This window comes from Anser anser (assembly GCF_964211835.1).
Source record: "Anser anser genome assembly, chromosome: 1".
Lineage (NCBI taxonomy): Eukaryota > Metazoa > Chordata > Aves > Anseriformes > Anatidae > Anser > Anser anser.
The window spans coordinates 152,448,411-152,476,185 of record NC_139720.1 but is presented as its reverse complement, the minus strand read 5'-3'; positions in this window follow the sequence as shown (position 1 = coordinate 152,476,185).

Genomic DNA, 27,775 nt, shown 5'->3' with positions numbered 1-27,775 from the left:
CTTGTTCTCCAGACCCCTCACCAGCTTCATTGGCCTTCTTTGTCCTCACTCGAGCACCTCGATGTCCTTCTTGCAGCGAGGGGCCCAAAACTGAACACAGCACTCGAAGTGTGGCCTCACCAGAGCCGAGTACAGGGGGGACATTCACTTCCCTAGCCCTGCTGGCCACACTGTTTCTTATGCAAGCCAGGATGCTGTTGGCCTTCTTGGCCACCGGAGCACACTGCTGGCTCATATTCAGCCGACTATCAACCAACACTCCCAGGTCCTTCTCTGCCAGGCAGCTTTCTAACCACTCATCTCCCAGCCTGTAGCTCTGCTTGGGGTTGTTGCGCCCCAGGTGCAGGACCCGACACTTGGCCTTGTTGAACTTCATACAGCTGGCCTCAGCCCATCGGTCCAGCCTATCCAGATCCTTCTGCAGAGCCCTCCTACCCTCGAGCAGATCGACACACGCACCTAACTTGGTGTCATCTGCAAACTTACTGAGGGTGCACTCGATCCCCTCATCCAGATCATCGATAAAGATATTAAAGAGAACTGGCCCTAGTACTGAGCCCTGGGGGACTCCACTAGTGACCGACCTCCAACTGGATTTAACTCCATTAACCACGAATCTTTGGGCCCGGCTACCCCGCCAGTATTTAACCCAACGAAGCGTACGCCACTCCAAGCCATGAGCAGCCAGTTTCTTGAGGAGAATGCTGTGGCCAACGGTGTCAAAAGCCTTACTGAAGTCAAGGTAGAGCACATCCACAGCCTCTCTCTCATCCACCAAGCGTGTCACTTTGTCATAGAAGGAGATCAGGTTATCTTTAACAGCAGTAGCCAGATGGAGCTCCAGATGAACTTTGGCCTTTCTAATTTTGTCCCTACACATCCTTACAACATCCTTATAATCCTTCTGAGTGGCCTGAGTGGCCTGCCTTCTTTTCCAAAGATCATAAACCCTCTTTTTGTCCTAAGCTCTATCCACAACTCTCTGTTCAGCCAGGCTGGTCTTCCACGCCGGCTCATCTTTGAGCACACGGGGACAGACCACTCCTGAGCCTTCAAGACTTCCTTCTTGAGGAGTGCCCAGCCTTCCTCAACTCCTCTGCCATTCAGAACTGCCTCCCAAAGGACTCTGCCAACCAGTGTCCTGAACAGCTCAAAGTCTGCCCTCTGGCAGTCCAAGACAGCAGTTTACTGGTCCCCCTCCTGACTTCACCAAGAATAGAGAACTCTACCATTCTGTGGTCACTCTGCCCAAGACAGCTCCCGACCACCATATCTCCCACCAGTCCTTCTCTGTTTGTGAACAGAAGGTCCAGCAGGGCACCTCCCCTGGTAGGCTCACTAACCAGCTGCATCAGGAAACTATCTTCCAAGCTCTCCAGAAACCTCCTAGACTGCTTCCTCTGAGCTGTATTGCATGCCCAGGATATGTCTGGGAAGTTGAAGTCCCCCACGAGAACAAGAGCTGACGATTTTGCAACTTCTGCCAGCTGCCTGTAGAACTGCTCATCTGTCTCATCATCCTGATGTGGCGGTCTATAACAGACCCCCACCAGGATGCTTGCCTTGTTGGCCTTCCCGCCGATCCTAACCCATAGGGACTCAACCTTATCATTTCCAGTCTCAGCCTCGAGTTCCACAACATCAAAACACTCTCTAATATAGAGAGCCACACCACCACCCCTTCTGTGCTGCCTGTCCCTTCTGAAGAGCCTATAGCCAGACATTGCAGCACTCCACTCATGGGAGTGGTCCCACCATGTTTCAGTGATGGCAACCAAGTCATAGCTTGCCTGCTGCACAGTGGCTTCCAGTTCCTCCTGTTTGTTGCCCATGCTGCATGCATTAGTGTAGATGCACTCAGCTGGGCCATTGCCTTCTCCCCCAGCCCTGACATTGTTCCCCCTGGCACACCTCTAACGAGCCTTATTCCCTCCCCATCCCCCTTCTTACCTAGTTTAAAGCCCTCTCAATGAGCCCTGACAGCTCCTGGGCTAGGATCTGTTTTCCCCTTAGAGACAGGTGGGACCCATCTGCAGTTAGCAGGCCAGGTGCCAAGTAAAGTGCCCTGTGGTCAAAATACCCAAAAATTCTGGTGTTGGCACCAGCCTCTGAGCCACGTGGTTAATCAGGTGGGCTTTCCGTGTCCTCTCTGTACCCCTCCCTGCCACTGTAGAGATGGAGGGAAGCACGACCTGTAGTCTTGCTCCATCTACTAATCGTCTCAGTCCCCTAACGTCCCATTTGATAGCCTTCAGGCTTCTTTCTTCAATATCATCTCTGCCAGGCTGGACTATCAAAAGAGGATAGTAGTCAGAGGGGTGAACCAGGTTCCGACCATGTTAAGGGAGTAATTTCCAGCAGAAAATGAACATTTCCTTTAAAACATATAATTATTTTCTAAATTTAAAAAGAAAGACTATCTAAAATGTGTCAGTATTTCCTTAACATTCTAAAAGCCATGAACAAGAAGTGAAAACTCAAAACATGGAACAGAATTTCCTCAAAGTAACTGGTTTACAGTGTTAATTAGAAAACAAGTAAATATCTCTTCTCCTATATGAGGAAGCACAGATTTTTAATTTTTAATTTCTAAATTTGAAAAAGCAAACACACAAACAAAACAACAGCATCAACCCTCTTTTAAATTCTCCACTAAATATTGGATGACATGAGAGTGTATTTGAGAATTAGGGAATGCCAGCATGGCACCAAGCCTGTCGGAGTTTAAGAAACTTTTGGACTGTGCTCTTAGTCATATGGCCTGAATTTTTGGGTAGACCTGTGTGGTGCCAGGAGTTGGACTCATTGATCCTTGTGGGTCCCTTCCAATTCAGGGTATTCCATGATTCTATCATTCTATGGTAATTGTTCAAAGCTTTACATTGCCTAGAGTCCCAATAGACCATGATGGGCAAGTCATTTGCAAGGCTGAGTAGAGGGAGCCTGTGACTTAACTTCATCCCTAAGCATCTGTTTAAGAATAATAATAACTGCCCTTTCCATCTTTTCTCTTAAGCTGCAAATGTCATATGTTATAAATTTGTTGAAATGTGAGAATACTCTGAGCCCGATTTAGCCAAAGTAAATCTATGGTGGCCTTCTGACCATAAGGGATCTATACCATGTGTAAATTTGGCTACTGAATGGGATTTCACACTTTCTGTATGGGGCTATTTTAGGTATGCAGCATTGGAAAAAAGTCAGAGGAGGTGGTTAGGAGGTGGTGGAGAGGAGAGGAGAGGAGAGGAGAGGAGAGGAGAGGAGAGGAGAGGAGAGGAGAGGAGAGGAGAGGAGAGGAGAGGAGAGGAGAGGAGAGGAGAGGAGAGGAGAGGAGAGGAGAGGAGAGGAGAGGAGAGGAGAGGAGAGGAGAGGAGAGGAGAGGAGAGGAGAGGAGAGGAGAGGAGAGGAGAGGAGAGGAGAAAAATAATCAATTTTAAACAAAGGAATAGCTTCACTGGCAAATGAAATTTCATAAATTTGTGAAAGAGCTACCTTCTAAATCAGAGCTAAAGATCATTGAACATCATCCAGAAGCGTTTATGGATCAATCCAGGTATGCTGATGGCACTGAAGCTTTGCTTAGAATCAGGCAATCATATATGTTTGTGAGGTTTATTGTCTTCACACATTTCCTTAGTCCTTCTAAATTAAGGAATGAAAAAAAAAAACATTTAGATACTATTTTTTTTACTGAACAGTAACTGAAACAGACCTCTGAACAGCTTTTTATTAGGAGCAGGACTAGCTGAAAAATGTTTGCATATGCAAGTTTTAGATTCTAGTATTTTAAATCATACTTCAAAGCCTAATACAACCTTCTTAGATTCACTTGTTTTGTAGAGATATTTGTAGAAGTAACTGTAAGAATTAGTAGAATACAGCTAATGCTGTACTGACTCCAATTACAAAGAAGTTTTAATGTTTAAAAACAGAACAAAGCGTCAGAGATGTATATCTGCCTCAGTAATAGCTGAAATGGAAAATTAAAACACCCTTCATGCTCTCTGGTAAGGGGTAATAGCGTTAAACTTTAAATGAATTAAAAGGTGTTCTTCTATAAGGACTCATAAGCCTCAAAGTTATATTTTCTATTAGAATTGTTTAATTAAGCCATGTATTCAACAAAGTATAGCAGTTAAAATGACTCAGTAAGTACTCCAGAACATGAATACACATCTAAATGAAGGACAGGCTGTCTGGATATGACAAAGAATCATGTAAAAAGCACTTGTGTTTTGTTTTGGTTTTAAATAACAGCACATACACAAACACACACACACACACACACACACACACAAATCCCTCAAGCAAAATCAGCTCTAAAATTAGTTCTGAACGAAAAGTTTTGGTACATGTAATTCGGGGAGTTAAATGTGTGATTGTAATGTTATCCAGAGGTGACATTGTCTATGGGATCTAATGGACAATCTTCTCCTACCAAAATGAGGGGTTTGTAATGGACTTCAGTGAAATCTGAAGCTTGTTCTGCATAATTACATACTTCATTGAATTCACATTATATGGGACAGTATAACTAAGATATTTTAGTAAGATACTACATTTTCTTTCTAAAACTCCTTATGAAGCATTAAACATATTTTCCACTCTGCTCTGCCCTCCTTATCCTGCTGAATGAAGAAGTACTCAAATCATACTGTTGCATTTCAATAATAATTGTAAATATTTGCAAAGTATTTTGTGATGTGATTACAAAGATTCTCAGAACTGTTCAACATCACTGTCTGTATTGTAAGGCCAGGTTCCATTACCACCTAGATTAAACAGATTGTGTCTCTGATCTTATGCTTTTCTATTTTTTGCAGTTTTTTTTTTTTTTTTACAAGCACAAGTAACATCTGTCCTTTTCAGTCTCTTCACAGCATCCAACCACATTGACAGATGTTTCCCAAACCATACTGTCTGCTAACATTTAAAGGAATACAGTATTTGCATAAACACTGGGAATTCCAATCTTAGTACTTTCCATACCGCTTTTTTTTTTAAATCAACATTTTTTGTTCATTAGCCATCATTTTGTTTTACTCTTCATAAAGCAGACATTGTGTGCACACATCTGTTAAATCTGGGCTGTATTTATTACAGTTCTGCTCCTCCAGAAACAGGAAGGATTAATTACCACAGACCAGCTCTAGAAGCACCCCCGTGTTTCTTAACACACAAAATTAATTCAGAGTTGACAAAACTCTTTCAGACACAACCTGCTTCCTGCTGATGGCGCTTTATTAGCATATTCTTCCCAGAAAAAAAATGCCTCATAGACCCCTTTTACCTCTCCTCAGAGTTCAATTTGTAAAGCACTGAGTGACAGGCAGCAAAATGGCTTGACTATATCTGCGGCAAGTTGCCAAATCCTCCCGATAGAAGCACTTTGGAGCCTTTGTTCTGAGTACATTAAAGTCACAGAAGGTCCATGTACTGTAGACAGTACAGGGCAGGCAGGATGTTCACAGTAAGACAAAACAGCAGGTGATAAATGACATTAAATAACAGTGAGAATTTACCACAGACTAAATTAACTACTGGAGTGAAATGTTCTCAGCTCTAAGGCTATATTAACAGTGAATTTATAATCAGGTGATTATCATTCTTTTTAATGTTGAAAGAAGTCTATATGTAAAAATGATCAAGACAGCTCTATTTAACTCCAGAGACAATCTGCTGGAACAGGTTCTAAAAATGACAAAGGATAACTCTTCTTTCCAACCTCCACCCTTATTTATATTTACACAGTTAGTTCTTAAAAAATATTTAGATCATTGGATATTTGACATACACCTCTTCATAAAAATCAGAGTCACACTGAGTTGCTCCTAGCTAATCAAACTCTTGAAAAGAAGCTTCTGTCATTCCAGTTTAAGAACCATGCAAATGAAAAATTGTTAGCTCAAAGGTGAGGGGAAAAAAGTGAATCACTGCCATCTATATAAATTGAGTTTTATGTTTTGTAAGAAGGTTAATATAATATTTGTAAGAAGGTTTCACTGAGTAACTGTCAACAGTTAACATTACTGTAAAAACATTTGGTACTGTCTGGACATGTGATTATATTTTTAAAAAGAAATATTTATTTCTAATAACTTCAGAATCTCAAGTGGGTGCAAAAGAAACAGGAGGAATGAGGGAGGGAGGGAGGGAGGGAGGGAGGGAGGAAAATAATAAATTTTCTGCAGTTTTCTATATTTAATGTTACCATTCATTTGTCTGATGAACTTTTCTCTGTGTGGAAAGACAGTTTTTGCAGTTTAACTACAGCCTGCTCTTTAACACAGCTCCTCTAGAATATCTGGCAGAATTTGCATATTTTATTTAGAAAAAGAGCACAAAGAGCTAAAGATAATAAAACAATCCAAAAAACTGCTGAAGATCAGAAACAGTAATGCCAAATAACACAAACGCAAAAGACTGGGTAAGAAGTACTACAAAGTTTCTAAATTAACTTTTCGAAGTCTTGGTGATATTTCCCCTTGAAATTCAGATTTTTTATTCAGGATCCCTGTTCTGATTGCAGTCGGTAATCCCCAAGTGTTTATTAAGAAGTGCAGGAGTAAAGAATGAATCTATAAAAATACATATAATTTATATTAAGCTTGGCTAGCTCAATAAGAATAATTGGACACACTGGCCTCACATGCAAGGAACTGAACCTGACTGGTGTCACCATGTTCTGTCATCTAAACTCAAGATTCAATCCATCAGTTGCCCTAAGGAGTTCAGCTGTTCCTGTGAAGAGGAAGTCTGATAATGATCAACAAATACCGATCCTGCAAAGACTCAGAGCTTTAGTTTATTCAATGGTTATTGTGTACACCAATCCCTCTTGATTCCTGAGCTTGGATCTGCTTCAGACATTGTTCTTGAAAGGTAATAGATAGGAATTGCACTTTGTGAGCATGTAACTGATGGTGTCTTTAACATGGCTACACAATATGTGGTATATCATAACACAATATGAATGGTTTACTCTCTTCACAATGTCCACTAATCTTGATAGAATGAAATTAAGAGGCATAAAATAGACACCTATTGTAATGTATTCTTATACTTATTATTCCATATACTATTTCTCAAAAGTTTTATAGACAGTGTTAAAACCTACGATAGGCTGCTTGTGAACTGTGTTGAAAGGAAAAAATAAAAAATAAAAAAGTATTCTTTCCTAAACCAAGGAGTTTTGAACTACATTAAAATCAGAAAAACAGTTTTGATAACTATAGCATCCAAAGGTCAGATTGGACATGTCATCTTGCAAAGGAAATAACAAAAAGCTCTGGGTTCTTAGAGTTTCCAGTATTTAGATAGTAGTTAGTAGTTAGAAAAAAGCCATTTGATTTTCTTTAGACCTTTTCCTATCAATACATAATCTCTATCTGTATTGTGGATAAAGAAAATCTTAAAAATGTGTTGTAACTTTATCCTTGGCCAGTCAGATATAAGGATTTTTTATTTTTCTTTTAATTATGCTTTATGTCCTTTTCAAAGTACACATTTCAGGGAAAAATACCTGTAAGAATTTCATTGCAGGAGAAAAACAAACAAAAAAATGAAACAAGCTACAGCAGAGGCAACATTAGTGAATTCTTCACCACAGACAAGCTTCCTTCTCTTTAATCACATATATTCACAAGGAATGCACTAGATCCAGCTGCCAAAGAGATGATAGTGGGTTATGCTTTTCAGTTTGAAGCTTCACTAGGACACAGGATCCTACTAAGTACTGTGTTCTTTCAAAATACACCAGATAATATTACAAGTCTTTGTTTTTTGTTATTATTTTTATAATTACAGTACTTAAAAGATGGCAGATTAAGATTCATATTTGATCAGTTATTTAAGCTCTTTAAATTATATTAAGAACACTCATTTGAAACCAATGGGAAATTAGAAGAAAAACACAGAAAATATATATCTTGATCTAATCTTCTGGGTTCTTTATTTAAACAATCAAAAAACTACTCAGAAGTACACACAAAAATCTGTTGAATTTGTCACATTTCTATGACAAAAGATGTTTTGAATTCTCAGAGTTACAACATTGGCTTCACATGAAAACATTAACATCATCAAAATCATCCAGAATTTCTTACAGGTGGAGGAGTATTATCTGTTACCAGTAGGCACAGATAAAAACATTCTCAATAGGATTTCTCTATTTCATCCATTTTCCTGACCTAAAACATCAGCAACAGATTTATATGAGAGAGAATATCTCTTCCTTTTGTGCAGATGATAAAGTTGAGATTCCAGACCCTTCAAAATATTATTGTTCAATCATTTTTTATTAAAAAAAAGAAAAAAAAAGAAAAAAAAATCTTGCACTTTGATACCTTTGACAGCTAGTTTCCTGTCTTTATTATATCATCATTTATACAAGACACTTCAAAACTGCTTCAGCAAAACAACAATAACAAAAGCATTCACAAAGCATATGTGCTTTATATCTTTGCTTTAGAATCCAGACAGGCTTTAGTTTTCACTTTTCCATTAAAAGGTCAGGTTATACTACAAGTCTTTCATCAGTTGTACTGTTGACATATTTTTTTGTATTTCTAATCATGTTGTTCCTAGGGTGGGTTCTTTTTGTGCGTATGTGTTGTTTAAGTCTCTATACTTACTACATTGAGATAAATATTCTTGTGATGCAGCTCTCACCAGACACAGTTCTGCACTCTGTGACTCACAGCAAAGCTAAGGTATGTAAATTGGCAACAGCAGTTTGCTGTCTCTTCTCTGAACAGATTGGATCCCAAGACAGGCCCTCTGGCACTCTTTCATTCTGCTGCTGATGCTTGCCATTGTGGAGTTCTCCCTGACTTGTTTCTTGCTGTTAACACTAGGAAATCTCACAAGCTTTCAAAAGAACAATGTCAAGGGTCATTACAAAAATAAAATAAATTAATTAAAATAAAATAAAATAAAATAAAATAATTAAATTAAAATAAAACGCTCAGTATATTTTTTAAAGAAACATTATACTATTACTCTTTAGAAGATATAATAAAGAGTATAAAAGATCTACAAAAATATATGATCCTATGCTAACACTTTTTGTTTGAAATGAACCTTTCATAATTGCAAATATGAAAATAAGTTTCATATATCAGGTGTAGCAGGAGTCCTTAAAAATAAATGAATTTCTGATTGTGGGTGTTTCACAGTTCCCGTAACATCACTAGTTTCTTCCTAAACAATCAGACATCATCCAAAATGCAGGGCAGAGCTTTCTGCAAGTATTAAACATGCATCTTCAAACAGGCAGAATTAAATTTATCACATATTATTTTCAATGGCTTGCACAGATTACTAAAGAGTTGAAAACATCTCATTTAAAACTCTTTTGGGAACATTAATTATGTTTTTTATAGTTACTATCTGCCAATTTTCCCCTGAATATATAACAGCTAATTTAAGCTTTTTACAGACTTTAGGTAGCTGTGCCTTCAAAATAACATGTGTTCCACAGACCTAATATGTAGAGGTGGGTAAATATATAGACCATGCAGAGTTTAATTCTGCTACCTGCCTCCCACAATAGTACATCTGCGTATTTGAATACTGATTTTATTTGGCTCAGAGCTCAATGTGTGCTAAAGTTCTTTCAATCTCTAGTGCTAAAAGCTTGAAAAATATTGTGTCTGATGACTCTACACTACTTGCAATATGCTTATTATGCAAGGAAAGGATTTTAAGATTTTTTCCAAGATAAAAGCAATTTTATATCACACAGACATACAGAGACTCACACAGACACAGACACACACAAGAGAAAAAAAAAAAAAAAAAAGACCAAAAAGACCAAGAATTAAATCCTTTTGTAATTTAGTACCTGGAATCTTGCAGCCATTAGTTATTAGCCTGACTTTGTGAATATAGTTTCAGGGAAAAGTAATCAGGGACTGCAAGCATCTGTAAGACATTTCCTGTTTTATGGTTCTACACATTTCCTTCATGTACTCTTACTAAAGTCTAACTGCTATAGTCAACTGTTGCTGAAACTGATCCTCTTATATCAGTTCCAATCAAAACGATTGCAAGCAATAGACAATTTCTAATCCCTTCACAACCCATTTAGGCTTTCAGAAGGAGTAAATGATTTGAAGCCCAAACTTACTACTGTTGGAGCACCTGTGACACAGGTGTAGACCCTTAAAAAGATGTTTCTTTTTTGGTGAGAAAAACACAAGAGTAAGCTGACCTCAGTAGAAGAAATAAATTTTTCTTGTGTGGGGGAAAGAGAAATGGAATCACTGAAGCACCAAAAAGTGACATTGTGCTGTGCACAGGCTATTTATCTTGCGAAATACAGAGGCCAAGTCATACAATCTTTGTTCACTTAAAACTACCACTGATTCCAGAAGAAATTGACTACATAATTTCCCTCACTATGAATAATTCTACTAAATGAATATATTTAATACACATGAATATTTATCATTTCTAGCTTATGAGGTTGTAATAGTACTGAAATCATTGTAAGAGTAACGCAATATTCTGAATTTAAAAGGTCTTTCCACTATTGCTGTGTCTGTCTGCTATTCAAGAAATTCTACAATAATTTCAGTGAGTTTGACACTACCATCTGCACTGAAGTAGAGATATTAGAAGAAAACAAAAAGCATTGGACTGCTTACACATTTCAACTGATATTAACAAAGGCAACGTACCTCATCTTGTCCATGCCTCAGTAAATTAACAATCCTTAACATAACTGCAGTACTTGCATTATATACAGTATTGGGGCATTTTATCTCTTGTGATTGCTTTATGAGAGACATATCAATTAGTGGATTTTATGTACTAAATGCCCCACACAAATGTGTTTGAAATTTGGGAAGAAATTAAATAGATCATATTTTGTTATATATTAAGGAAGAGCTTTTTCTTTTTCTTTTTATTATATGTTTGAAAAAAATAATCTAGATGTTAAGATTACAATTTGATTGTTGTTTTCTCTACTAAGAGCAGTTTTATATTTATTTACATTATGTATTCATGTGTGGGTGTACAAATACATTAAATATCTACACAGTTACTATGCCATATGGAAAAGTCTATAGAATCTAAACTTTACCATAAGGCTGGATATTTTAGTAGATTACAGTTAACATTTGAAAGGTTCAGACTTTCTGATAGAGCTGCTGGAAAGAACAAGAGGTACAGATTTTTATTTATTTATTTTTATTTACTTCTCATAATAAAAACTTAAGACCTTACTAAGCTGTGTTTAATTTTATTGAAGTCATCCATGAAGAAGGGGCAAGTCCAGCTGCAATGCTGATAAAGAAAAAAAAAATATCTGTGTTTTGGTACAACTTTTTAGCTCATCACACGTCATCGTGCACTACAGCAGGCCCCACCAAGATACATAATTTCTGTCTTCTAGTAAATTTGTGTTGGAAAGTCTTTTTAGCTACATAAGAGCTTCCAAACCAAAACAACAAACAACAACAAACAACAACAATAACAACAACAAATCAGCATTAATATTCAGTTGCTATAGGTACTTAGGCAGAGGATTCCAAAGTCTGGTCAGCAGGTTATTCACAATTCCTATAGAGACAGCTGGTACTGTGTGGGCAGGACTATTCATATCTTACTCCATCTTTTTTTAGGGTAGCAAAAATTCTTGTTCCGTGAAGCCAATGGCAAGGATATTACCCAAATGGAAAGGCAAGTGTTCCAGGAGGCAAAATTCCATTTAAGTGAAGTCAGTAATAAATACTGCAGAGTTCTAAATGATATTGGAAATAGTATTATTTAAAATTGGAAAAGAATTTCCAGTTTTATACTTCATATGGGCTTTGATCTCAACCCTCAAAATGGCACATTTCTTCACAAGACAGAACGGTTTTCTGAATTTTAATTTTTAGAGTTTTAACATAAAATAATATTACAATATCCTTGCCTTCCTGTTGTACCTTAATCTGCAATTGCCAAAGAGTTTCATAGCAAGTGTCATAAAAATTGGAGGATTCAAACTTTAGACAGAAACGACATTGCAACTAGAAAATTATGAAATATATCTCTGTATCTCTCTGCATTTTCCCTTTTCAGCAATAGAATTATATACTCCTACAATACATTTTCTTCTGAATTGATATTTGAACTAGGATTATGCAAATAAAATTAATTTTGCAGGATGAATAAAAGTGGTACTAACATCACACACATTTGTCTAGAAGCACAAGTTTTCATGCCCTTAATTTACAGCTAAAGAACAGTACACACACATACATTTATGTCCTATTTCCCACATAAATATTAAAAACCTTCAATGTTTCTGAGATTCAAATTACAAATATTAAGATTCATTGCTTCTTTCAATCTAAAATCTTTTAAATTCCTTCTTTGTCTTAGAGTAAATAATCCAAATTATCATAGGATGCTATGAATTGTCCTTTGGAAATAAACATTATTCTCTGTTCACTACAGAAAACTAGATAACTGACTTTTTGATTTCTTAGGTTAAGTGAAAATGACCGGTTATAAACTACATTTGTTTGTACTGTCATTGAGTTTCAACTAAAGAATAATAATGTCTTTTTGGATTTTTTTTTTTCCCAGCAAATTTGGGAAATACATCAGGAAAAACTAAGCGAAAAACCTTTAGACAGCTAGAGAGAGGTGAAATTAATTCTGCAGAACTGCAAAAGTTCTACAAGAACACTACAGAATGTAGCCTAGCTGTACACACTGTAATTCCCTTATTTCAAATCCAGTTGATGTTTTTTTAGATCTCAAATGAAGAAATTGGCATCATAACAAGAAGTGCTAAAACTTTAAAATGGTCAAGACTGGGATACTTGCTAAAGCTTTTAAGCATGTCTTTTGTGTAAATGTTATACTACAGAATCATAATTATGAACCCCATTAAGGAAAGATAAAGATGATCCTCTGAAAGTCGACTTAGAGCTGCAAAAACACTGTTCAGCATACAAGGTGTTTGTCTATTTTATGGTCTTCCCCCTCATGTCAGCAACATTTCCTTCTCTTTCCTGCCACTTCTCAAGGGATGATCCATCACCCATTTAGTCCATATAATCCATATAGTACTCTCTATAGGGTGCATTCCAGTGCCCATGTACTTTTGCATTCTCACGTGACTAGTCACAATGTATCTCTCAGTCTGAAGCTATTGTAATTTACACTGCTGCGTAGAAAATCCCTATCTATATCAGAATGGAGGAAAGAGAAAAAGCAGTGGAAGATAAAGTCATTCTATGTATCTGTTTCTTAAATTACACCATCTTTTTCCCCCTGTTCTTTCTCTTTTACCAGTCACATCAACCTTCTATGCCACTTATCTCTGTAGTACCTCTAAGTTCATAGAATCATAGGATCGTTAAGGTTGGAAACGACCTTCAAGATCATCTGGTCCTGCCATTGCCCTACTACCAATGTCACCCACTAAACCATGTCCCTAAGCACCACGTCCAACCTTTCCTTGAACACCCCCAGGGACGGTGATGCCACCACTTCCCTGGGCAACCCATTCCAATGCCTGACTACTCTTTCTGAGAAGAAATGTGTCCTTATTTCCAACCTAAACCTCCCCTGCTGCAACTTGAGGCCATTCCCTCTAGTCCTACTGCTAGTTACCTGTGAGAAGAGACCAAACCCCAGCTCCCCACAACTTCCTTTCAGGTAGCTGTAGAGAGCAATAAGGTCTCCCCTAAGCCTTCTCTTCTCCAGACTAACCAACCCCAGTTCCCTGAGCCACTCCCCGTAGGACCTGTGTTCCAAGCCCTTCACCAGCTTCATAGCCCTTCTCTGGACAAACTCCAGGGCCTCGAAGTCCTTCTTGTAGTGAGCGGCCCAAAAACTGAACACAGTACTTGAGGTGTGACCTCTCCAGAGCAGAGTACAGGGTACAGGGGAACGATCACCTCCCTGGTCCTGCTGGCTACACTGTTCCTGATACAAGCCAGGATGCCGTTGGCCTACTTGGCCACTTGGGCATGCTGCCTCCTCATGTTCAGGCGAGCACTGATCAGCACCCCCAGGTCCTTTTCCTCTGCACAGCTTTCCAGCCACTCTGCCCCAAGCCTGTAGCATTGCACAGGGTTTTTGTGGCCAAAGTACAGGACCTGGTGTTTAGCCATGTTCTTCCTTTCATTGTTGTTTCTTTATGATATACACTAAACATTATTCAGCAAACTAATGGCTTCTTTTGACACAGCAGAAGGAAGGGATGCCAGCCAAAGGGTCCTTCACAGGCTTGAGAGATGGGCCTATATAAACCTCATGAAGTTCAACAAGGCCAAGTACAAGGTGCTGCACCAGGGTTGGGGCATACCCTAGCATCAGGACAGAATGAGGGGGTGAACAGATTGAGAGCAGTCCTGCCCAGAGGGACTCTAGGGAGCTGGCAAAAGAAGGACTGGATATGAGCTGGCAGTGTGGTCTTGCAGCCCAGAAATCATATCCTGGGCTGCATTAAGTGTCCAGCAGGACAAGGGAAGTGATTTTCCCCTCTACTCTGTTCTTGTGAAACTCCACCCAAACTCCGCCCCACTTCTGCTGGGGCCCCAGGCACAAGAAAGATGCTGACCTGTTACAGAGGGTCTGGAGGAAGGCCACAAGGATGATCAAAGAGCTGGAGCACCTCTCCTATGAAGAAAGGCTGAGAGAGTGGGGGTTGTTCAGCCTGGAGAAGGGAGGGCTCCCGGGAGACCTTATTGCAGCTTTTCATTGCTTAAAGGGAGCATATAAGAAACATGGAAAGAGTTATTCAAGACCCACCTGGATGCTTCCCTTCTCAACCTATTGTAGGGAACCTGCTTTTAGCAGGGGTGATGGACTCCAGAACTCCCTTCCAACCCCTGCCATTCTGTGATTCTGTGACATTTTGTAAGTGCATGAAGTGATAGGACAAAGGGTTATCCTTTTATACGAAAAGAGGTAGGTTTTGATTATACATTAGGAAGAAATTCTTTACTCTGAGGGTGGTGAGGCACTGGAACAGGTTGCCCAGAGAAGCTGTGGATGCCCCATACCTGAAGTTGTTCAAGACCAGGTTGGATCGGACTTTGGGCAGCCTAATCTAGTGAGAGATATCCCTGTCCATGGACTAAATGGCCTTTAAAGGTTCCTGATGGTCTTTAAAGGATCCTTCCAATCTAAACCATTCTATGATTAGATGATTCTTGCTTAAATTCCTCAGGTTGCAGGACAACTCAAATTCTTCCTGATTAGTTGTGGGGGAAAAAAAAAAAAAAAAAGAATTTACATGTTATTCAGCTCATTCAAAAACTTCTACAAAGTAATTTCTATGGAACTTCTTGTAATTAATACTTTGGTTTCATTTTTTTATTTTTATGAAATTTTATTGCTTTAAATCACAAGCTTCTCTCTCATTCCCTGCTGTTCATTACACCTTTTTTTTTTTTTTTGTCATTAGGTAGAATTGCTTGAAAAACGTGTCCATTCTTCTATGAAAAAATGTTTTCTTTTTTTTTGCTTGTTTTTGTTTGTTTGCTTACTTTATTTTGTTTCAGTGATGATATATATTAAAGTTTAAAACTCAATTTTGTTTAAATTTTAAAATCACACAAAGCTAAGTGTCTTTATTTTTTGTTGAAGAAAATTGTTAATGCCTGTTAGATACTAAGAAATAGGAATACTTAAAACATTATTTCATAAATAGCAAGTTAAAAGAATTATATGACTGAGGGATCAGAATATATATATATATATAAAATGTAAATTAAAATATAGTAGTATTTGTATATAAACATATATTTAAATATATTTTAAAAATTCTTCATCCTCAGTCTTTAAGAAGTTGTACATACGCAGGCAATCTTCTAAGCCTAGTCATTCCTGGCAAATTCATTACAGTGTAGTAATGTAGTTTCATAACAGACACATAATTTTGACAATCAATACTCTTTTTCCGTAGAACATTAAGCTCAGTGTCAACTGACATGTTGGAACTGACTAGCTGATTGGTTCTTAAATATTGTTCCAGTACATCTTTATACAAATTTTTGTATATTCTTACATCTATTTTCTCACAAGTGGTTTTAGAAAGAAAAGTATCAGTTTATCTCACCTACATAAAACATCTGCCTGAAATTAATAATGACAAAATGAATAAAGCCCCATAGGAAACACTAACACGTATGAACATGCTTTCTACAGAAGTTGATCTGCTATTCAGAAAATCAGGATCAGGTTCGAGAACATTATGCGTACTTAAGGAAAAATCCAACTGCATTCTCTGCATGGGCAGAGGGCCCGCTCTGAGATGGAGTCACCATAATTATGCAGTCCTCTTTTAAAAGGGGCTGAGGAAATCAAATGTGACTGATAGCTGGCACAGAGCTTGTTTTTGTGGGGTTCAGCACTTGACTGCCCACACATGGGACTGTTACAAGGCCTCGAGTGTCATGCCTCCATAAAGTGTTTTATCCCTTTCACTCCAGAGGGGAAATGGGAGGAGCGCACACCTTCATTCCAGATGAGACTTCCCAGTTGCCACTTGACTTTTTTCTATTACAGAGGCCCAATCACAGGAAAAAAAAATAAAAATAAAAAATAAAATTACTAATATAGATTTGTATTCAGAATTTTTTTTTTCAGTACTTCATACTCCTCAATCAGAAGTCTACTTTATGATAATAATGAAAATGATAGTGAAGAGATTAAGAAATAAATTTCTGATGCTACAGAAACCACTCTTCTGCTTGTATCGTAATTCATTCACTTCTGCCTTCATTTTTCTCTGAATCATTCATGTGTATAAATCTAGCCTTAAAACTCTGCTTTATTTTTGGATAGGTATTATCCGAAGAAGCAAGGTTTGAGTCTGAGCCTGTAATATATTTGATTTAAAAGCAGGCCAGTGACTGAACTTGGCCAGATTCAAGTCCAGCAGTCCCAAAATTTAGGACTTGCTTGACATTTTGCAGAATACTCATACCAGGTATGTTAGATGCTGAAGTTAGATCATTTCTTGTTGACAAAGAGTTGTTTGCAGAAGGCAACTTGAGGCAAGAGATAAATATAGATGCTCTCAGTCAAATGTCATAAATACCCCTTCCTTTCCATGAGCTAGATAAAGAGCCCTTAAAAATATAGTTTGGTAGTCATATATATTTTATATATATCTTGTATATATATACACATGTATATACAATGCCTGTCCATGGCTGTTTCTCAGAGGCATCTCTTCACAGTCAATCCCTTCCTTAATATAGAGGGCAACACCCACTCCCTGCCTTCCCTATCTCTTCTGAAGAGCCTGTAGACCTCTATTCTAGTGTTCCAGTTATGTGATCCATTCCACCATGTTTCTATGCTAGCAATCAGGTCACATTTGTCTGATTGTGCCATGGTTTCCAACTCTTCCTGCTTGTTTCCCATGCTGCGTGCATTGGTGGAGAGGCACTTCAGCTCGGCTACCAGTCGTATCACATTTCCAGAACTCTTCCTGATTGCATTGGGACAGTTCACAAGTATTTCTCCACAGTTACTTAGAGTGATAGTGTTCTCACGTATCCTTCTTTCACTCAGAGGTGCATCCCCTCCCCCCAACAGCATCTAGTTTAAAGCCCTCCTGATAAACCCAGACAGCTTACCGCCCAGAACACTCTTGCCCCACCTGCTCAGCTGAGCCCCATCTGATGTCAGCATGCCTGGCCTCTCAAAAGTGCGTCAGAGGAGATAGAACCCAAACCTTGGGCATGGCACCAGCCTCGCAGCCAACCATTCACTCGGTCTGTTGGCCTCCTTCTTCAGTCCCAGTCACCAGCTGGGAGGACAGAGGAGAACACTACTTGCATTCCTGATCCCTATAACTTCTTTCCAAGGGACATAAAATCCTGTTTGATATTTTGGATTTTCCTTGTTACAGCTTCACTTGATTCTATTTGAAAAAGTAGGAAGGGGTGGTAGTCTTTGGGACCCACCAGACTTGGTAGCCTCTTCATAATATCACGAATACAGGCCCAGGCAGGCAGAAAACCTGACTGGAGAGATCATCTGGATGGCAAGTGGGAGCCTCAGTGCATCTCAGAGAGGAGTCTCCAATGGCTAATACCTTTCACACCTTTGTGTCACTGGTTTTGATGCAGTGGGGAGACTGAGCCAACATTTTTATGGTCAACCTTTCTGAGTTCCCTGTGGCTAGCCTTTCTGAGGTCTTTACTAGTTCTCCTGGAGTCCCCTAGCTCCTGCCTTAGAACCTCATATCTATTGTGCAGGATCACCTTCAGGGGCAGGAGGGGGACTCCTCCTCCAGCTCTGATCAGAGACTAGGGTCCACTCTCCCTCATCCTGTGAGTCCTTCAAATGTCTTTGTTGTGCTACACTCTTTTTTCCCTACCCCTTGCCTAGACTTAGGGCAGGGCTGTTGCTCGGACCGTGTCAGCGTATAATATCATTTGTCAATCTCTCACTCAGATTCCTGAATGCTACACTGCCTGGTGAACTCCTCTCACAACCGAGCCACCTGTTTGAAGAGTGCATCCAGCTAGACACACTTGCACCCATGAGACCCACTTCTGCCTTCATACCCTATAGAGGACGTCCAGAGACTGGAGCTCTGTGGAATTGAGGGTCTAGGCCACTCTTTCAATCCTCGGGAGGTCTGTTTGGGTGGAGGCATCTGCCTGGGTAGTTTGTGGCCCACCCATCTGGGTTTCAGCTGCAAACTGGCAGGTTCGAGGGGTGGACACCATTTCTTCAGTAGAAGGTCCTTCCCAGAACACAGATATGACCAACCCTACTCAACCTCCCTGCTCGCCCTCCCTGAGCACCCTGCCTCACAAACTGCTGCACCATGCCCTGACTGACACTTGCCCTGTTCACCTCGATCCTGGTCACTCACGCTCCCTAGGGACTGCCTTTTTAAGACAGAGGGCTGCTGGCTATGCCCAAGCCTCACCAGCCACCCTCGTGAGGGCTGTCAGGTCCTGGCAGCTCCGTTGCCTGCATCAAAGGGGCCTTGATGCAGGAAAATCCCTGTCCGCCGCAATCCTCCACTCCGCTGCAGAATGTGTCTGCCCTGGAGCCAATCCAGAAGCCCCTTCCAACCTTAACCATTTTATGATCCTGTGAATTAAACGACAACTTTTGCTGGGTTTGAAACCTACTTCAGACATAATAAATATGAAAAATATTTTTTTAATTAAATAGATTTGTACATTTCTTCAATGATAATCAGTGCAGGTTTAAGAGAGCCCAGACACTTCCAGAATTTTTCTTACAGACAGAAATATATTTGAAGAAAAATAGATTGGGGGTGGGGAAGAAGCAGAAGGGAAGGGAAAAAGAGAGCACAAACACACACTAATTGTAACACATAATAAAAAAGTAGATATTTCATTCAAATGCATACAAAATAATAGTTCTGTCAGCTTTTTTGACATTTCCACTGACTTTCAGTTCACTCGGAATATCTACATATATATACATATATTTCTCTCCCCCCTTCATAGAAATAAATACGACAATACAACAATGTGACAAATTGAAGCATGTCTTCCCACAAATGTGCCATGTGTGCTTACCTTTAACAATACAATCTTTGGAGTGCCCAGTAGCAAAACATATTTCCAGACCTGTGTACACTCCACTTTGATAGCAGACTTGTCATGAGTTTGCTAACGTTTCCAGCTTGGGCATGTGCTGTCCCGAAAATTCACACTGTTCTCTAAATGTGCACTAACAGGAAGTTAAACACTGTTCATGTTTCCACATTCATCATCCACATATATTTATGTAGGTATTGCAGCTGATTTACTAGTGATGGTTTAATCTCTAGGCAGACACACCTCTGGACATTTAGTAGTGATGATTTGTTATTTATTTATAGTCAAATGTAGCTCTCACTTATATAAAGGAGAAAAAAAATAAAAATAGAAGGCTGTATTTTTTAATGATCCTGTTGAGACAAATAATTTATCTTGTAATTTTCTCTCTTTATAGCAGTTCCTTGTAAATTTGAAATTCTAATTTAATATCAGAGTTGCGTTAATGATTCTCAATATGGGACATTCTGGTTATTGCTTGTTTTTGTTTTTGCAACTTTTATATTCTGATTTGGAATAACGAAATGGAATGATATTCCTGGGTGATTTGGAGGATCCACAAAAAGACACATTTACATCCTTCACAAAACTGAATGTGGAGTCACCATCATCCTGCTTTGGCTGCTAATCTCAATCTCCTTTGAAGAGTTCCTGCTCATGAAAAAGTTATTTAGCTTGTTATTTCGCATAGAGAGTGATAAAGTAGTGAAACATGAATTGGATATTTTCTTGAGATAAAATATTTTGAAATATTTTTGTGTTGATAATAAAATGAAAACTGCAACTGACTTTTTTTTCCTTAAATATATCCCTTTTTTTTTTTCCAAAATATATACATTTTCTAAAGCTATGATTTGGAAACAACAACTATTTTTGCATTAAAAATAATAATAAATGTCTGTTTAATTGATACTAACACTGATTTCAAAATACATAATAGTTTTCAAATTAAGTAATTAATGCATTCTGATTGGCTTTTTATCACTGTGTCAAGTGTTAAGTCTATGGAGAATTAAATACATAATTTTACCTATTCTCTAATCTTCAATATTACTTCCTTATTTGTCAACCGTTGTATTCAATTTTTTCAGCAGAATTTCAATGTTATATCATATTTAAGTCAGAAAAAAGAGGTCATAGAGGAGCAAATGCTAAGTGGAATATTTGGCGGAAAAGTACTCTCAAACCATTAATGTTTTCCAGATTAGTCACATGGCCATAAAAATCCTACCTGAAACTTATATGTCACAATATATATTTGAAAGAATCTTGGCAAGTCTGTTTTTCCTTCCTTAACCATATCTTTGCTATCGTCATTCTTTTCTGCCTCCTTTGTTTTACAAATTTGCTCCTCTTTCACCCATGTGGCACATTAGAAGTATTTTCTGGACTCGTCTGCAGTGAAAATCTAGTGCGATGACAGGGCGTAATAAATGTTTAATCCTAGTATAACTTTATTTGCTTTTAGTACATAGGCCCTTAAGCTAAATTACTTACAACACCACACTGTGATGAGTTTGACAAGACCAACTATTTTTGAACCAACTCATGGAATTTTGTTGAAGGCAAACGTCAGCTGATCTACTCCTTCTGGTAAATATGAGAATCAATTCTATTTTAGTTGACTGCAACTGCAAATGTTTTCCTATATTTTTTTCTTCGTATACTGATTAGCACTGTCTTCTCACCATTCTCAGAATCTTTCTCAACAAACACCATCCATCCAGCTGATAAAGACCCTGTTTAATTATCACTCTGTCCTTCCAAGACTGTTAGTGTGTATAATCAACAACAATACCTAGTGTCAAATGTTGTTATGTTGTTGTTTTAACACCTATTTTTATTCTAAATACAGCAACAAAACCGAATCTACTTTGTCTATTTTTGGAGTCAGAATCTGAATTCAATAGGATGTCCTACCCCTTTTCTCTATGGACACTTTTTGTTTGTTTGTTTAAATTTTAAAAGGCATTAATAATAATAATAATAATAAAGCACTCTTATTAAAAGGCTACATCCTGCAATTAAAAAAAAATAAAAATTTCCGTGCCTCTGTGCATTCTCTGTATATATTCTCTGCTACTTATGGTAACTGAATCTTGGCAAAAATTTATTTACTTGATAGACTGACTTGGAGATTATATGTGAGTTTATATATGTATTGGGACACCAGCATGAAATGCATCTAATGAAGCAGCAAAGTCACAGTTTCAACCTCTGTATGTGAGTCAGAAGTCCTATTCTTCTGTTTTACTACATGGAAAGGCAAAACATACAGGATGTGGTTCATCTTATTCTTGGTTATCTAGAATAGATCAGATGAATTAAGACCTATAAGAAATATGCAATGGAGCTAAGTGTTTTCTAAAACATTTATATGATAAAGATGACCATTTCAGATAAAGTCTCTTGATTTTTTTTGTTGATTTGTTGATTTATTTATGTTTTAACCTGCCTTTTCTTTCATTTATCCAGACAGCTGAGCAAATGAACAGGTCTTCCACTTAATAAGTATGGCACCATGGGTTCTCTTTCCTACCAACTGGAGTAGCACAATTCAGTTAACACCTTAAGAACGTTGGATTTTGCCAACAAGACCTATTTCCTGTCTATGCTGGTATCTTGGTCTGCTATTTTTTTTGCTTTTCTAATTAAAATTAGCAGATCTTTCATTTCAGACTATTTGGAGAGGTGCATACAAATCTCTGCAGAAGATTTACACGTGAGTATAAATGTCACATATATTTACTTTCACTGGCTATACTTAAAGGTTGGATTCTTTTCAGAAAAGACAGTTTTGTCTGTCTTAAAATGCCAATTTCAGCACACTGTTTAACCACAGTTTCAGCACAGGTTTTGACCTGATTCCTCTAGGTATGATAAACAACTTGATTTACAGAGCTAGAAATAGCAGTACAGGACAAATAACTTCATGTACCCCCTTTTCACATGTTTTCAAATGAAGCAGATCAGTGTGTAATGAACTACTAGGAGAGTACTACTCAAAGAAAACAAATGTAGCAGAGAGCACATAAAACCACAAAGAATGCTAATAATATTTCAGTGATTTGTATGCAAGCAACCTGTCAAAATGTCAGCCTACAGTATCTTCCAAGACCTATAATAAAGTCATAGATTTGCTATTTTCAAAGTGCAAAGCTTTGCGTAGATTAGTGATATGAAAGCCAATGAAAATAACTTTTTAAACAGAAAAAAAATACATTCAAAGTGACAAAAGAAACAGTAATTATACATTACATTTTACAGTTGTTGAATAATACGAAGTGTAAGAGATCTATCTTTCTGGCCCAAGTAAAGTGGCAAACCTGTACCACCTAAGCATGTATTTATTCACAGATCACACTACATGGAACTATCTTTTTTTTGTCAGTGTACCAGATAAGTGCATAGATACACTTCCAATAGTTGCTGATAAAAAGAGAAGAGTCAACTGAAGTTACTTATCAGAGTTAAAAATAATTTTAGATTCATTAGATAATGATTAAGTAAAGATGACCAGAAAACTGTACTTTTTTCTTCTGAACAATTTAGGTACAATACAGAAATCTGAAGATTTTAGGAGAACATACAAGGAACAGAAGATAAACTATGTAGTATCATTATATGAAAATCACAGAATCATGGAATGTCTGAGGTTGGAAGGGACCTCTGGAGGTCATCTGGTTCAACCTCTCTGCTCATGCAAGGCCACCTACAGCAGGTTGCCAAGGACCTAGCTATCTCTAGATAGCTTTTGAAGATTTCCATGGAGGAAGACACCACAACTTCCCATGTTCCAGTCTGTGCCCATTGACTCTTGTCCTCTCACTGAGCACCACTGGAAAGAGCCTGGCCCCATCCATCCTCCTTTCACCCCTACCTCAGGTATTTGCATATTTGCATATATGGATAGGATCCCCCTCTGAACCTTCTCTTTTCCAGGCAGAACAGTCCCAGTTCCCTCAGCCTTTCCTCAAAGGCTTCAGTCCCTGTATCATATTTGTGACCCTTCATTGAATTCTCTCCAGTATATCCATATCTCTCTTGTACTCAGGGGGCCAGAATTGGACACAAGACTCAAGGTGCAGCCTCATCAATGCTGAGCAGAGAGAAAGGATCACCTCCACCATCTGCTGGCAACACTCTTCCTAATGAAGCCCAGAAAGATGTTGGCCTTCTTTGCAGCAAGGGCTCATTGCTGGCTCATGGTCAACTTAGTATTGACACCCAGTCAATAGTATTGACCTTTCTTACAAAGCTGCTTTTGAGTCCACCTCCAGCATGCAGTGGTGCCTAGGTTTGTTCCTCCCCATGTGCAGGACTTTATACCTCCTGCTTTTTTAACTTCACAAGGTTTCTGTCAGCCAATTTCTCCAGAATGTCAAGGTTACTTTGAAACCTTCTGGTTTATCCATCACTCCTCCCAGTTTTCTGTCATCAAAAAACTTTCTGATGATGCACTATGCCCTTCCAACCAGATCATTAATAGAGACATCGTTGAAACTTTTTTTTTCCCCAAACAACCTTTACTGGCACGTGCCAATTTAAAATACATACACTGTTAAACAGACTAACCAGTCCAATATGTGTAATGATCTTCTGTTGAAGATCTAGATCTGCATATGCTTTGGTACTGGTTATATATTTCCATTACTATTTTTTCACATAACGAATACCTATATTCCACTTTTGGAGATGTCTTCTCTTACACTTAAGTAATTTACTTATGTTGGTTTTTTTTTTTTTCAGTAACACAGAAAAACACACTGCTTTTGTGTCTCTTGTTTTTGTAAAATCATTGTAAGACCCCCAAAATGTTATGCTTTTATTAACAGTTTTATTTTACTGACCTTCATTTTAATTGGTTACTGCCATAGCCCTTTAAAAAACTGCATGGGCAACCTTTAAAGATAGTAGTGCCAAAGTCGATCACCCCTAAATAACACACAAAAACCTTCTGCAAAATGATCAGTTAAGACATGTACAAATTCAATGCAGCTAGGCAGACTGGTTGAATTTACAGCCTCCAAAGCAAAGTATACAATTAGCTTCAAATGCCAAACTTCACATGCCATTAAAGTGGCTGCACATTAAAAACAACAACAAAAATCCTAGTGAATTCTGCATTCGTGATGAATAGACTTAAGAATTTTAGTGAACAAAAGCTATTCTGCTAAACTCATTTGCAAAGGATATAATTAGTAGTTCTTTCAGTTTCTTGGATAAAGATGATACATATGAAAAATAATAGGCTGTCAATATCCAAAAGGGCTAGCGGTATAAATTTAACAAAGGAATATATTTAGGACAACAACAACAGATTTTAGCTGAATATCTGTAGTTTTTTTAGAAGACATTATGCCAACAAAGATGTACTTGAATTTCATATGATGTGGTAATTATGCCTTATTTATTTTTAGTCCTCGTGTTCTAAAAATATCTATGGTGGTAGCAAATTTTGCATTAGCTGCAGTTTTAGGAGCACAAACTTTTTATAGTGAAAATTCACCTTAATGAATGTTAGAGACTGCTTTGTGTGTGCAAGCACCACATAAATTTTCCCACTGTAGACACTTTAACAATTTATTTTTTTAAATACACTTTAGCACAAATGAGTTCTAATTAATGCCATTCTATGTGAACACCTTGGGGGAGACAGCACAGCAAACTAGAAGTCAGTCTAAACTCCAAATAAAGATGTATGATCTCTCCCCAGATTTTAATGATAGCCAACATTACTTTCTTGTGGATTCGTACTCAAGATTCCATATTAGAAACATATGATCACTGTCCTTCTTAACCAATACATAATGGCAAAGACTGCCAAAATGTAACATTTTTCTACAAAACCACTTTTTCTTCCATGATGTTTCAGCCATGTTCCTTAAAGTAAGTACAAACTAAATACAAATATCTGTTTTCATGTATAGCCACTGGTGAGCAGAGAGAGCCAGCAATTTTAAAATTACTTTTTTTTTTTTCTATTGAAATTGTTTATTTCATTGTAAAGAAACTTTTAATTGGTCTTGCAAGTAAAACTGCTTCTGACATCTGTATTTCTGACACCAGTATTTCTGGTCAAAAATGGGGGGGGGGGGGGGGGGAGGGAATTCTGTTTGCCATGCAACTACCAGTATTATTTTGGTTAAGCAATTCCCATAAACAGTGTAGACCACATTTTCAGATCCTTATTAGACTGATTCAGACTCAGGATTTAATCTTCATAGTGCTCATATAAGGCTCTTCCTATTGGAATTATTCAATGCTACCTAATCAATTAACTAAACAAGATCTTGGAACCATATCAGCATATTTCAAGTGAGTCCTGAACTATCCAATATTCTGGAGTTCAACTCTACAGGTTTTGTTTAAAAAATATCCTGACTTCTCTTAGCATAGAATAGACAAACATTGGAAATTTCATGGCTCTAAAACTTAAGCTTTTAGAAGCTGAAAATCAGCTTAAAATGTCTTACCTGTCCTGCCTCCTGTAGTTTGCCTTCATTAACTGTACAAAGACAAAGTAAAAATTGTGATGGACACTATAGCCTACTCCAAAGTAGTTTAGAAGTCTTAAGTGATATCAATGGTTCTACAGGGAGATGACTAGGCTGCTGACCCACCCCCTGCTTGAGGTCAGGCTGTGGATCTGAATGTGAGGAGCTACCAGAAACATGACAGAATAAATGGGTGGACGTGGCACACAACTACACAAGAAGTTGACAGAGGTTAGTGATAGTGTGTGTGGCAGCTAAACACCATAAAGACATTCGCTCACTCCCATGCAGTGGAGTTGGGGAGAGAATTGAAAAGTGAAAGGACTTGTGTGTTGAGATAAGGACAATTTGATAATAAAAAAATAAAAATAAAAAAAAATAAAAAAAAAAGAGGAGGTGGGAGGGGAACAACAAGAATAAACAAATCAATAACACCCAATGCAATTCCTCACCAACCACCAACCAATTCCCAGATATCCCTCAAGAAAAGGTGGCCTCCCTGCCAAATCCTGCCAGCTTTTATTGCTCAGCATAACATCATATGGTTTGAAACACCCTTTTGTCCAGTTTTGGTCAGCTGTTGTGGTTCTGTCCCCTCCCAGCTCCTTGTGCACCCCCAGCCTCCTCACTGACAGGGCAGTATGAGAAGCTGAGAAGTCCTTGACTTACTGTAAGCACTGCTCTGCAACAACTAAAACAGAGTTTTAGTTGGTGTTTTATCAACTTTATTCTTATCCTAAGTCCAAAACACAGCACTAGAAAAACTATAGTAAGAAAATATACTCTTGGCCAAAACCAGTACATAACATCATGAGGAAAACCTGGGTGTCATAGTTGGGTGAGAGGGAGTTAACTGAAAAATGATTGAACTTTACAGATAGCCAAAGAGGATGAAGAAGAATTATGATAACTGTCACTAGCTAGTTATTATCAATAGTAACATATAAGGTCAAAATTGCATAGATAAACAATCTTGGTATAGATATAGTAAAACTAGGACCAACAGGGGACACATAATTAGAGGCAGGTTGTGGGTGATACTTTGCTTCTATGACTCATTAGAATCATAGAATGGTATGGGTTAGAAAGGGCCTTTAAATATCACCTAGTTCCAATCCCCCTACCATGGACAGGGACATCTTCCATTAGACCAGGTTGCCTAAAGCCTCATCCAATGTGGCCTTGAACACTTCCAGGGATGGGGCATCTACAGCTTCTCTGGGAAACTTGTTCTAGTATCTCACCGCCCCCACATTAAAGAATTTGTTCCGAATATCTAACCTTAACCTACCTTCTTTTCATTTAAAACCATTACCCCTTGTACTATCTCTAAACTCCCTGATAAAGAGTTCCTCCCCAGCTTTCCTGTAGTCCCCCTTTAAGTATTGAAAGGCCACTATAAGGTCTCCCTGGAACCTTCTCTTCTCTGGGATGAACCACCACAACTCCCTCCCTCTGGTCATCTTCATGGCCCTCCTCTAGACTTGCTCTAACAAGTCTGTGTCTTTCTTAGGCTGGGGCCCCCAGAGCTATACAGCTCTTGCTGGCATGTCACAAGAGTGGAGCAGAGGGGTAGAATCACCTCCCTCAACCTGCTAGCTTTACTTCTTTTAACGCAGCTCCGAATATGTCTGGCTTTCTGGGCTGCAAGAGCACATTGCCAGCTCAGATTCAGGTTTTCAGCCACCAATACCCCCATGTCCTTTTCCACACAGCTGCTTCTCT